Below are 14,525 nucleotides of genomic sequence, written 5' to 3'. Positions count from 1 at the left end.
TCTTGCATACAATTCTTCGGGTAGGGGCGAAGCCCCACCCCCCGCGTAAGAACGTCTGAGCCCCCCCCCCCTCCCCAACTCAAAAGAAATTTCCTCATCGATACTCTATAATAAAATTACAGCCTAATTAATGTGTCTAATCTAAAAAGTGGTTTTCTTGCAATGGGAAGGTAGACATGTTTTTTTTTGGGGGGGTTGGGGGGGGGGGGGTGGAGGGGTGGGGGGGGTGGTGTGTAGGGGTGGGGGGTGGTGTGTGGGGGGGTGGGTTGGTTTCAGTGTTTCTTTCAGACTTTTTCCTCCCCGGAGAGGGGTGGGGGGTACTTGAAATTTTCGGGGGCGGGGGTAGAATATTCTGGGAGGGGGCGGACACTGGAAAAAGTATATAATTATATTTCGTTGAATGGGACGGTAGACATGTTTTTTTGGGGGGGGTGGGGGGTGGGGGGGCGGTGTGTGGAGGGGGTGGTGTGTGGGGGTGAGGGGTTGGGGTGGGGGTGGTGTGTGGTGGGGGGTGGGGGGTGGTGTGTGGGGGTGGGGGGTGGGGTGGGGGTGGGGGTGGTGTGTGGGGGGTGGGTTGGTTTTAGTTTAGAGAAAAGAGACAGCACTATCAGCCTAGCGCCCGTTGTACCCTTCCTCAACGGGCCATTTATCTAGTAGATTAGATTTACAAGGGTTTTCTATGCTTTAAATAGCGGAGCAATCATTTTACAATCATTTTACAATCATTAGATTTGGTCTAGAACTTTCATTTTACAATAATGCAAAGATGGGGCTGTGATTAGACATGTACTAGATCAATCACTCCCGACCCCCCAGTTAGGGTACAACGATCTCACCATGTTCTAGATCTACACTCATTCTCTCCTGCCACCAACTACTCACTTTTACCTACACAAGTCTCGGACTTAAGCTGAAACAGTACCGTAGTAGCGACAGTAGTTTAACTAGCTTGACCCATGTCTAGTAATATCCGACACAATATACCTATGTTGTTTTATAGGTGTATAGAACTTGCACTTTATTTAATTATAAATATCTGTGTATATAAATATATCTAAGAGCCCATTAATGCACTTGATTATGTGGCACTTCAACTCATCTGTTGTTGACTTAAGTCACTTGATTGATTGTAATGTTGACTTAAGTCACTTGATTGATTGTAATGTTGACTTAAGTCACTTGATTGATTGTAATGTTGACTTAAGTCACTTGATTGATTGTAATGTTGACTTAAGTCATTTGATTGATTGTAATGTTGATTAATGTTGATGTAATCAGATTGTGGGATGTTGATTGGCTGATGTTGCCGATAATTTCATTGGCTGATGTTGCCGATATGATGATTGGCTGATGTTGCCGATATGATGATTGGCTGATGTTGCCGATATGATGATTGGCTGATGTTGCCGATATGATGATTGGTTGATGTTGCCGATATGTTGACTGACTGTAATGTTGACAGTCTATTTATCTTACACCCCATCAATGGGACGAAGTTCTGCAACAGCTTACAGCCACTCCTAAGGTCTGCTAGTTCTAGAAGTTGAGTACCTGAACCCCCAATCAAACTCATCTACATCAACATGAACTCGTTGTAGTTCCACTGCTTGTCATGTAGTAGTAGCTCAGGGCCAATAACTCTAACACACATCTTAGGCCAACATGAATTGGTGCTTGACATGCGTTCGCTGCATATAAAGTATATCGTACGCATACTAGTTATACAGTAAACATGCTGATTTTTGTTTTTAAAAAAGTAAAACCGTTTTTAAACAGGCAAACACATAGGTGTTGTAAGCATAGGTTTGTGTTTAACTCAACACTATTAGACATAATAAACACATGTTTAAAAAACATTGTTCATAATTAAATATATTTACCTGATTAATAAGTGTTAAAATGAAATCAGTATTAATCAATGATCATGTCTCAGTTTTTAATGAACCAATTTGTACATAGTAATTTACTAACTAATTAAAGATTATGTAACCGTTTTTATTGTTTTTTTAGCACCTAACAAAATGTCGCTTGCTAAATATAGACGGACGACACACTCGCCATGTATTGCAATTCGGTGAAAGATGTACCATTAACTTCAGAGATTATATTTTATTCATTCGTTACATTGTTTTATCTTGTGTAACATTTGAGAAAGGTGAATGCAAGAACGATAACCAGCCAAGTAAACGTGCAATTCTGCCCTTGTACAGTTGTCCCCCTTGATTGTCTTGGTTATTTTAAAAAGACGTGCAAGTCAAAATAAATATTACATTTAAAACCACATTTTTTTTTTTACCTACAAGCATTTCAATTCGTGGAATACAATCAGTGAATCTATGTGGAGGCACATTTTACTCGATTTTTTAAAAAAAATGTATTCCCAAATTGTATTATGGATACGTATTATAAATGGAGAGGAAATAGTTGTGCTTGCTTTTAAAAATGGTTTGCAATCGAAATTTTTATTGATGACTTGCTCGTCCTGATAACACTATAATTATAATCTATTTTTATACTGGTCTTGACCTACTTGTGTTTGATTGGTCCGATACCTCTGTTTATTGAATACCTAGTTCCTGTAGATGTGTGACGAAATGAAACAACATGCAACTATTAACCTACAAGTCAATAAAATATGTCTTGATTTAGTCCAATGTCGTTATTCATCTCTTCGTTTCGTCCATGCATTGTTCAATAACATGTTCAGTTGTCTCCCTTTGTTTATTATTGCCCTTTATTAAAATATATTAACAACCAGAGTCGATAAAAAGTTGGATTACATCGCAGTAACCTCCCACCCACACACACATCGTATTAACCTCACACATTGCAGTACCCCCCCCCCCCCACACACACACATCTCAGTGCCCCCACACACAGATCGCAGTAATCCCCCCAACACACACATCAAAGTAACCCCTCCCCACACACACATCGCAGTAACCCCTCCCCCCTACACACATCGCAGTAACCCCCCCCCCCCCCCATCACACCGACTGACAGCTAAACATACAGCACGTGGGTGACTCACACTGAAAGTTAATTTTAAACCAAAAGAACACAGACATACCTGAACCATCCAGCGACAGCTTGTGACGTAACAGGTGCTACCAAGTTGTTCTCTACTTTTATTACAACGTGCATACATTACTTTAATTACCTATATGTACATACTCGTTAGAATTAATTAGCACAATCCAATTATTTGTAGTTAAGTGAGTAATGTATCGTAATTTATGTGTGCGTATAGAGTCTCTCACTCTCTACTTCTTCTAATATATATACATATATATATATATATATATATATATATATATATATATATATATATATATATATATATATATATATATATATATATACATACATATATAAATAAATAAATAAATAAATATATATATATATATATATATATATATATATATATATATATATATATATATATATATATATATATATACAGTGTTTCTTCCAGACTTTTTTCTCCGGGGGGCACTTGAAATTTTCGGGGGGGGGCGGTAAACTTTCTTCGGGGGGGCGGACACTGTTAAAAGTATATATTTTCTATATAAATTATATAAATTTTATTTCGTTCATTTCGTTCGGGGGGGGGGGGGGGGGGGTGAAGAGATGCCTGGAAGAAACTCTGTATATATATATATATATATATATATATATATATATATATATATATATATATATATATATATATATATATATATATATATATATGTATATGTATGTGTGTATATATAAAGAGAACTTGCTAACATACCGTTAAGGTTGATGTATGTGTGTGCTGGTGTGATATAATGTGGCAACACATTTACCTTTAAAGAACATAAAACAATCACCATGAAAGTGTCTAGTCTTAGTTTTTAGATTCTGTACCATATGTCAGGTGGTGACTCACCTGTCTGTACCATATGTCAGGAGGGTGACTCACCTACCTGTCAGGTGCAGGCAACAGGTGTGGCGGTGAAAACAAAACGTAACGGTGAATAGCTCCACCATTGAAACACTCCTAAAACTCCACCATAACCACCCCACCGTAACCACCCCACCATAACCACTCCACTCTAACCACCCCACCGTAACCACCCCACAATAACCACCCCACCATAACCACCCCACCATAACCACCCCATCCTGAATACACCATCCATCATAGACGTGACTACCTGCATTATTATAATGTAATTCATTTTTCCGTACATTTTAAATGACTCATTACATTGTAATGACTCCTAATGTTCCACTGACTCCCAACAATAAAATGACTCCATACCATGAGTGGGCTGTGTAATACATAATTTAACCTAAATGCACTGTAAATAGCGATGACATACGTGCACTTTGACGGAAATCGCTTCGTTAAGTGAAAAACTATACATTTATAACGGAACAAAAACACCCAGTCAAATATTGATTGTAACATTAGGGTCAGAGATAACACCAAGTCGTATACATTTTCAGATTAAAGGATGTTAACATCTACTCTAAAGATGTTAACATCTTCAAAAAGTGGTAACATCTACATTAGTGATTTTAACATCTAGATTTGGGATGTTAACAGCTACAGTAATAATGTTAACATTTGCGTTAAGGATTTTAACATTTAGATTAAAGGATGTTAGCATGCACTTTAAAGATGTTAACATCTACTATAAGGTAGATGTTTTCATCTTTAATCTAAATGTTAACATCATTACTGTAGCTGCTAACATCCCAAATCTAGATGTTAACATCAATAATGTAGATGGTATCATCTTTTTGAAGATGTTAACATCTTTAATAGGGTTAACAACATAGAAATAATTGATATTAGCATCTACAAAAATGATTTTAACATCTACATTAATGATGTCCGCAACCTATACATCATATATGTGAACATGTACACGAAAGATGTTAACATCTGCAGTTAGGATGTTAACGTGACAATCTGAGTAACAAAAGTTACAGTCCATTTGTTACCATGGAATGTGATGTTACTAAAAACAAAAAGTTGATGATTCATCCGACTCAACGACATAGGCAACATCTGCGTGTAAAAATGTTAATTAATGCTTGTATATTCAACACATTTAAACTCATGAACATGAGCATTACTTTATATACTGACTAACAGAAGTAATAATTTTTTCAAGAGAAATAATTTGGAAATATTTATTTGAGTAATCGTTTTTTCTCTTGTTGATCTTAGTTTTAAAAGTATTTTGGTTTTCAGATTATAATCGCCCCGAATGTTTAACATTTTTAAATACGATAAAGCTGGTTTTAGAGTGTGACCCGAGGCTATGTTATGAAATAAAATCAATAAAAACGCGGTTTGCTTGCGTTAAAATATCTCGTTGATTAATAATTAATGAACAGCTAAAGCCAAACGGGCTGTAAAATACAGATGGCGCCATTTTGTGGGGTCTAATCTTTGACTTTCGCTGCAGAATCATAGAGGGGCAGGGGAGGGAAGTCATGGACAGTGAAAGACGGGTTTCCCATAGATATTGATTTCCCTTGGCGCTCGGCCGGTCAAGGCTTTAATCAACGATAACTCCGCTGGTATTATACTAGGGGAGGTAACTTTAACACAAATGCGATGTCATTTTTAATGAACTGATAAAAAGGATATATAACTAATCAAAAGATTATTCAAACTCTTTTTAATTAATAAATCCCGAAATTTCTTTCACGATCCCAAATATTATAGTTTACAACTCGAAACCCCAACACAGTAAATATGTATTGCTTTATTAGTAGTTTAATTCAATGGTTGCTTTAAAAATTTTTTATTAATTAACGTTATTGTTTACTAACTATTGCTGAAAATGTTTACCTCCGTTTTTTACCAAAAGGACCATATTTGCCCCCATCTGTAGACAGAAATGAAAGAGTTATAAATTGTTCTACCTGCTACATATAGCTATAGTCCACGTGGATTATGTTATCCTGATGAGAAACCTCTAAGAAAAGGTTAAAAAAGAAAACCTGATTGCACAGAAAATAAAGATAAAAGATAAAAAAAGGTGTGCTGATGAAGTCAGAAATTATGTTGCATGTTCTAAAGTTGTAGGTTAGAAAATAAAAGGCTAGAATAGTCTAGAACGTAGGCTAGAGGTGTGTGTGAGTTGAGTAAGAAATTATTTTGCATGATCTAAAGAAAATGGATGACTTACCTTTTAAATGTAGAAGTTAAGTCAAGGCCATATAAGTTTGTTTTTCCTGTGCTTATAAAGATCCAGAATTGGCACACAAGAATTTTTTTAAAGAAAGCTCAGATTGGAATAAAAACTAAGCAGCGAAAAAAGGAAAAAAGCATGAAAATATTTTGAGAGTGATTGGAAGTATGTTTTTTTCTCTCTCTAATGAAAATTTAGTCTGGATGTGAATCATTTTGTCATTGTTGAGGTGTGAGTGCAATTGTATTTTGTTGTTTGCATACTATGACATTTTATTTCAAGAGAATTCTTTGTTAGAAAACATGACGTCGAGCTGAGATTAACAGTTTTACCTTTCCTACTTTGTACAGACAGTACATTGTGATAAGTGAATACGCTTTGTATTTAAGTATTATTTAATGCACATGAAACATAGTTTTATCAATTTTTGAGGCAGAATTAACATGTAGTCCCTTCTGGTGAAAACCTTATGCAACTCCGACTTCATGAAAAATATGCACACTATCTTTTGAACAAGTAATACACTACATTTGTTCCATATATCATAATACATCGTATAACAAGCACACTAATCAGAGAAATATAAGCCGTCTTATACAGAATAACAACACATTGATATGACTAAAGTTCATAAACCAACTAAACCAAACCACAACTGGGTCTTTAGTTCACTCACCACTAACATAATTTCAGCGCTCTAGACTGCAGGGAAGTAACTCAATATTATAAAACATTGTTTAATTATGTAATGGTTATATCCCCTTAAGTAGTTGAAATTGTCTCTAACGTTTTTCTTAACATAACATTCAATACCCCAGGGTATTTTATTTCCATATAAAATATGTGTTGCTCTCACACGTTGAATGGCCATGGAAGACGTTATAAAGTTGCAAGCACACATTAATGAGCATTTCCACAGGCTCGCTAAACACACAACTGCTATCCGTACACAAAGCTATTTACACATTTGTTAAAGGTATTATAAAACCAGTTACACCTATTTACTAGCTAGGGTTACCTATTTACAAGCTAATTCTAGCTATTCACATGCTAGTTGCAGCTATTCATATGCTAGTTGTAGCTATTCAAACACTAGTTTTAACTATTGACTGGCTAGTTACAGTAACCAGACACTAGTTTAGCTTGAACGACACTGAGACACAGTAGTCCCAGTACTGATGATGTCGCCGTTTAACTGAAAAACAAAAAGTGTCCGTCATAGAGAGACAGAGACAGGGAGGGGGGGGGGGGGGATCTGTCAGACATTCATTAGCCTTACAAGTATTTACTCGAGCAATCAATAAAATAATCGACTTCTGTGTGGTATTCGAATCCCCGCCGATATTTCTAATCAGATTTTCTTCCTCACGTGGATTCTCTTACGTCACTCTTTGAAGTGTGGATGAATCTGGTTTCAGTAGATGATATATATATATATATATATATATATATATATATATATATATATATATATATATATATATATATAAATATATATATATAGATATATATAGATATATATATATATATATATATATATATATATATATATATATAGATATATAGATATATATATATATATATAGGCCTATATATTTTGTGTGTGCGCGCGCGTGGTTAGCTGTATTTAGATGTGTATAACGAACACACCAGCGACTACTAATGTGTACATCCAACACACTAACGTAATTATACGTGTGGTACATACGTGTGTACATAGATGCTGATAACTGTCGGCATTAGGGTGGTATTTGATAGAGAAAGATGGAACGTTATTAAAAGACAGCTCCGTGGAACTGCAGCGCTGGGAAATCGATAATCAATGACGAATGGGTTTGTAGTTCTGTATTGATAAAAAATGTGGGGGAGAGGGGGGAGGGGTGAGAGGGGGAGCAAGTCTCATTGGACATTGTTGACCTATCTCTGGGAGGTAATTTTAATGTCAAGATATGGGATATGGGGCCGGTATAAATATATATATATCCCAAAATGTCGATTTTCAATGTTACTTTAATCTAGACCATATTGCAGAAGTCGGGTAAATTACAATATTTTTGCTGCTGCTTAGACTCAAGGTTTGCGTCTTGACTAATGTCTGGGCCTAGAGTTAGGTTTGTGTTATTAAACGTTGGACTTTGTCAGCGATACCAACTCAACGAATCTGGCTGAATTGTTACCTCCAGTTAAGGAGAAATAACGAACCTTACTGCAGCTATTACCCTCATCCCCCCACCCACCATCTTCAGTAAGTCGTGAGGTCTATGTGATTGTAAGGTCCCTCTAAGGTCCATCCGATATAACCTCCCTCTAATTGTGAGATCCATTTCATTTCGATGTTGTGAGGTCCTTCTCATAGTATGGTTCAAATGATTGTAAGGTCCCTCAGATTGTAACCCCAATCTCATGCGAGGCCCCAGTGATTGTAAGGTCCATCTTATTGTAAGGTCCCTCTCTTTGTAACACACATCTGACTGCGATGTCGCTCTGATTGTAAGGTCCCTCTGGTTGTAAGGTCCCTCTGGTTGTAAGGTCCCTCTGGTTGTAAGGTCGCTCTGATTGTAAGGTCCCTCTGGTTGTAAGGTCCCTCTGGTTGTAAGGTCCCTCTGGTTGTAAGGTCCCTCTGGTTGTAAGGTCGCTCTGATTGTAAGGTCCCTCTGGTTGTAAGGTCCCTCTGGTTGTAAGGTCGCTCTGATTGTAAGGTCCCTCCGATTGTAAGGTCCCTCTGGTTGTAAGGTCCCTCTGGTTGTAAGGTCCGTCAGATTGTAACGTCCCTCTGATTGTAAGGTCCCTCTGATTGTAAGGTCCCTCTGATTGTAAGGTTCCTCTGATTGTAAGGTCCCTCTGATTGTAAGGTCCCTCTGATTGTAAGGTTCCTCTGGTTGTAAGGTCCCTCAGATTGTAACGTCCCTCTGATTGTAAGGTCCCTCAGATTGTAACCCCCGTCTGACTGCGAGGTCCCTCTAATGCCGAGGTCCCCTATATCGAGACGCGTGCTATTCCTGGAACCAGCGTGAGCTGACTGCCAATACAACATGCAAACTAATCCACGCCTGCTGGAGCTAACGGCCGTGTTTATTCAAACGATCCCATAGAAACAGTACTTAAGTTATTGGCATCGATCTCCTCATGTGCAGTATCGATGCTCTAGTCTGATGTGTGGTATCGATACTCGAATGTGTGGTATCGATACTCTAATGTGTGGTATCGGTACTCTAATGTGAGGTATCGAATTTTCATTGTGATGTTTGGTTTCGAACTCTGGTATCGATTCTTTATTGTGATGTCTGGTCTAAATACTCATTGATTTTAAACATAATCTGTACTATCGATGTTCCAGTGTGCCTTTAACTAACCAAGTATGAATAACTTAAATGGTACAAGTCTACGTTGTGATAAACTGATTTCATTACTACATCTTATAGACTTTATAACTAGTGTACTTGATAGGTAAATATCGAATCTAATTGGAGATGAAATAATCAACTCCCAATACCGATCATGGCGCTGTGTCCATTCGCACTCCCGAAGATTAAAACAAACTTGGCACGTGTTGGGGGATTGGAATCTTTGCCCGTTCTGGAACTTTCGGCCATATTTCGCCCGAGCAAAGACGTCCTTTGTGAGATTCCATGTGTGCATCAAAAAGTCTTTTATGCCAGTTGCCGGTTGGGATGTGCGCTGGGCAATTGTTCTGGCACGTCTTGGGTGTGACGTCTATTGTGGGGGGGGGGGGGGGGGGGCTATTGTGTGATGACTATTGTGGTGTGGTTATTGTGGGGTGACTATTGTAGGGTAACTGTATGATATCTGTTGTATGACGTCTATTTTGGGACGTGTGCTTGTGCATATGAATCATATGCCTGACGTCTAACATATGATCTGAGTATGTGGTTGCACGTTCAACGTTTTTAATCTAACATCAATGGTATGACGTCTACGGTCTAGCGTATGTGCTGTGACGTCTATGTTCTCAAATCAATAATATGACGTGTGTATTATGACGTCTATAGTATGACGTGTGTGGTATGACGTCTATAGTATGACGTGTGTATTATGACGTCTATAGTATGGCGTCTCTAGTATGACGTGTATGGTATGACACCAATGATCAGCACGTCGATGACGTCATTTCTATGGTCTTAGATTTTATCCCGACCGGTCTTAGGCCTGATTTCATCGCCTGACCTGTGACACTTTGACTCAGTGACCGATTTGGAGTCAGTGAGTCAGTGACCACACCTTGAGTCAGTGAGTCAGTGGCCACACCTTGAGTCAGTGAGTCAGTGACCACACCTTGAGTCAGTGACCACACCTTGAGTCAGTGAGTCAGTGACCACACCTTGAGTCAGTGAGTTTGTGACCACACCTTGAGTCAGTGACCACACCTTGAGTCAGTGAGTCTGTGACCACACCTTGAGTCAGTGAGTCTGTGACCACACCTTGAGTCAGTGAGTCTGTGACCACACCTTGAGTCAGTGAGTCTGTGACCACACCTTGAGTCAGTGAGTCTGTGACCACACCTTGAGTCAGTGAGTCTGTGACCACACCTTGAGTCTGTGACCACACCTTGAGTCAGTGACCACACCTTGAGTCAGTGAGTCAGTGGCCACACCTTGAGTCAGTGAGTCAGTGACCACACCTTGAGTCAGTGAGTCTGTGACCACACCTTGAGTCAGTGAGTCAGTGACCACACCTTGAGTCAGTGAGTCTGTGACCACACCTTGAGTCAGTGAGTCTGTGGCCACTCCTTGAGTCAGTGAATCAGTGACCGACTTGGAGTCAGTGAGTCTGTGACCACACCTTGAGTCAGTGAGTCTGTGACCACACCTTGAGTCAGTGAGTCTGTGACCACACCTTGAGTCAGTGAGTCAGTGACCACACCTTGAGTCAGTGAATCAGTGACCGACTTGGAGTCAGTGAGTCTGTGACCACACCTTGAGTCAGTGAGTCTGTGACCACACCTTGAGTCAGTGAGTCTGTGGCCACACCTTGAGTCAGTGAGTCTGTGGCCACACCTTGAGTCAGTGAGTCTGTGACCACACCTTGAGTCAGTGAGTCTGTGACCACACCTTGAGTCAGTGAGTCAGTGACCACACCTTGAGTCAGTGAGTCTGTGACCACACCTTGAGTCAGTGAGTCAGTGACCACACCTTGAGTCAGTGACCACACCTTGAGTCAGTGAGTCTGTGACCACACCTTGAGTCAGTGAGTCTGTGGCCACTCCTTGAGTCAGTGAGTCTGTGGCCACACCTTGAGTCAGTGAATCAGTGACCGACTTGGAGTCAGTGAGTCTGTGGCCACACCTTGAGTCAGTGAGTCTGTGGCCACACCTTGAGTCAGTGACCACACCTTGAGTCAGTGACCACACCTTGAGTCAGTGAGTCTGTGGCCACACCTTGAGTCAGTGAGTCTGTGGCCACACCTTGAGTCAGTGACCACACCTTGAGTCAGTGAGTCTGTGACCACACCTTGAGTCAGTGAGTCTGTGGCCACACCTTGAGTCAGTGAGTCAGTGACCACACCTTGAGTCAGTGAGTCTGTGGCCACACCTTGAGTCAGTGAGTCTGTGGCCACACCTTGAGTCAGTGAGTCAGTGACCACACCTTGAGTCAGTGAGTCTGTGGCCACACCTTGAGTCAGTGAGTCTGTGGCCACACCTTGAGTCAGTGAATCAGTGACCGACTTGGAGTCAGTGACCACACCTTGAGTCAGTGAGTCTGTGACCACACCTTGAGTCAGTGACCACACCTTGAGTCAGTGACCACACCTTGAGTCTGTGACCACACCTTGAGTCAGTGAGTCTGTGACCACACCTTGAGTCAGTGAGTCAGTGACCACACCTTGAGTCAGTGAGTCTGTGACCACACCTTGAGTCAGTGACCACACCTTGAGTCAGTGACCACACCTTGAGTCAGTGAGTCAGTGACCACACCTTGAGTCAGTGAATCAGTGACCGACTTGGAGTCAGTGAGTCTGTGACCACACCTTGAGTCAGTGAGTCTGTGGCCACACCTTGAGTCAGTGAGTCTGTGGCCACACCTTGAGTCAGTGAGTCTGTGGCCACTCCTTGAGTCAGTGAGTCAGTGACCACACCTTGAGTCAGTGAGTCTGTGGCCACACCTTGAGTCAGTGAGTCTGTGGCCACACCTTGAGTCAGTGAGTCTGTGGCCACTCCTTGAGTCAGTGAGTCTGTGACCACACCTTGAGTCAGTGACCACACCTTGAGTCAGTGAGTCTGTGACCACACCTTGAGTCAGTGAGTCTGTGACCACACCTTGAGTCAGTGAGTCAGTGACCACACCTTGAGTCAGTGACCACACCTTGAGTCTGTGAGTCTGTGGCCACTCCTTGAGTCAGTGAGTCAGTGACCACACCTTGAGTCTGTGACCACACCTTGAGTCAGTGACCACACCTTGAGTCAGTGAGTCAGTGACCACACCTTGAGTCAGTGAGTCAGTGACCACACCTTGAGTCAGTGAGTCTGTGACCACACCTTGAGTCAGTGAGTCTGTGGCCACACCTTGAGTCAGTGAGTCTGTGGCCACACCTTGAGTCAGTGACCACACCTTGAGTCAGTGAGTCTGTGACCACACCTTGAGTCAGTGAGTCTGTGACCACACCTTGAGTCAGTGAGTCTGTGACCACACCTTGAGTCAGTGAGTCTGTGACCACACCTTGAGTCAGTGAGTCTGTGGCCACACCTTGAGTCAGTGACCACACCTTGAGTCAGTGAGTCTGTGACCACACCTTGAGTCAGTGAGTCTGTGGCCACACCTTGAGTCAGTGACCACACCTTGAGTCAGTGAGTCTGTGACCACACCTTGAGTCAGTGAGTCTGTGACCACACCTTGAGTCAGTGACCACACCTTGAGTCAGTGAGTCTGTGACCACACCTTGAGTCAGTGAGTCTGTGACCACACCTTGAGTCAGTGAGTCTGTGACCACACCTTGAGTCAGTGAGTCTGTGACCACACCTTGAGTCTGTGACCACACCTTGAGTCAGTGAGTCTGTGACCACACCTTGAGTCAGTGAGTCTGTGGCCACACCTTGAGTCAGTGACCACACCTTGAGTCAGTGACCACACCTTGAGTCAGTGAGTCTGTGACCACACCTTGAGTCAGTGAGTCTGTGGCCACACCTTGAGTCTGTGGCCACACCTTGAGTCAGTGAGTCTGTGACCACACCTTGAGTCAGTGACCACACCTTGAGTCAGTGACCACACCTTGAGTCAGTGAGTCTGTGACCACACCTTGAGTCAGTGAGTCTGTGGCCACACCTTGAGTCAGTGAGTCTGTGACCACACCTTGAGTCAGTGAGTCTGTGACCACACCTTGAGTCAGTGAGTCTGTGGCCACACCTTGAGTCAGTGAGTCAGTGACCACACCTTGAGTCAGTGAGTCAGTGACCACACCTTGAGTCAGTGAGTCTGTGACCACACCTTGAGTCAGTGAGTCTGTGGCCACACCTTGAGTCTGTGACCACACCTTGAGTCAGTGAGTTTGTGACCACACCTTGAGTCAGTGAGTCTGTGGCCACACCTTGAGTCTGTGACCACACCTTGAGTCAGTGACCACACCTTGAGTCAGTGACCACACCTTGAGTCAGTGAGTCTGTGACCACACCTTGAGTCAGTGAGTCTGTGGCCACACCTTGAGTCAGTGAGTCTGTGACCACACCTTGAGTCAGTGAGTCTGTGACCACACCTTGAGTCAGTGAGTCTGTGGCCACACCTTGAGTCTGTGACCACACCTTGAGTCAGTGAGTCTGTGGCCACACCTTGAGTCAGTGAGTCTGTGGCCACACCTTGAGTCAGTGAGTCTGTGACCACACCTTGAGTCAGTGAGTCTGTGACCACACCTTGAGTCAGTGAGTCTGTGGCCACACCTTGAGTCAGTGAGTCTGTGGCCACACCTTGAGTCAGTGAGTCTGTGACCACACCTTGAGTCAGTGACCACACCTTGAGTCAGTGACCACACCTTGAGTCAGTGAGTCTGTGACCACACCTTGAGTCAGTGAGTCTGTGGCCACACCTTGAGTCAGTGAGTCTGTGGCCACACCTTGAGTCAGTGAGTCTGTGACCACACCTTGAGTCAGTGAGTCTGTGGCCACACCTTGAGTCAGTGAGTCTGTGACCACACCTTGAGTCAGTGACCACACCTTGAGTCAGTGAGTCTGTGACCACACCTTGAGTCAGTGAGTCTGTGACCACACCTTGAGTCAGTGAGTCTGTGGCCACACCTTGAGTCAGTGAGTCTGTGACCACACCTTGAGTCAGTGAGTCTGTGACCACACCTTGAGTCAGTGAGTCTGTGACCACACCTTGAGTCTGTGACCACACCTTGAGT

The sequence above is a fragment of the Physella acuta genome, unplaced genomic scaffold (genome assembly GCF_028476545.2).
Source record: "Physella acuta isolate Inbredline_101_S28 unplaced genomic scaffold, ASM2847654v3 ptg002131l, whole genome shotgun sequence".
NCBI lineage: Eukaryota > Metazoa > Mollusca > Gastropoda > Physidae > Physella > Physella acuta.
Note: the sequence above shows the minus strand (reverse complement) of the source record.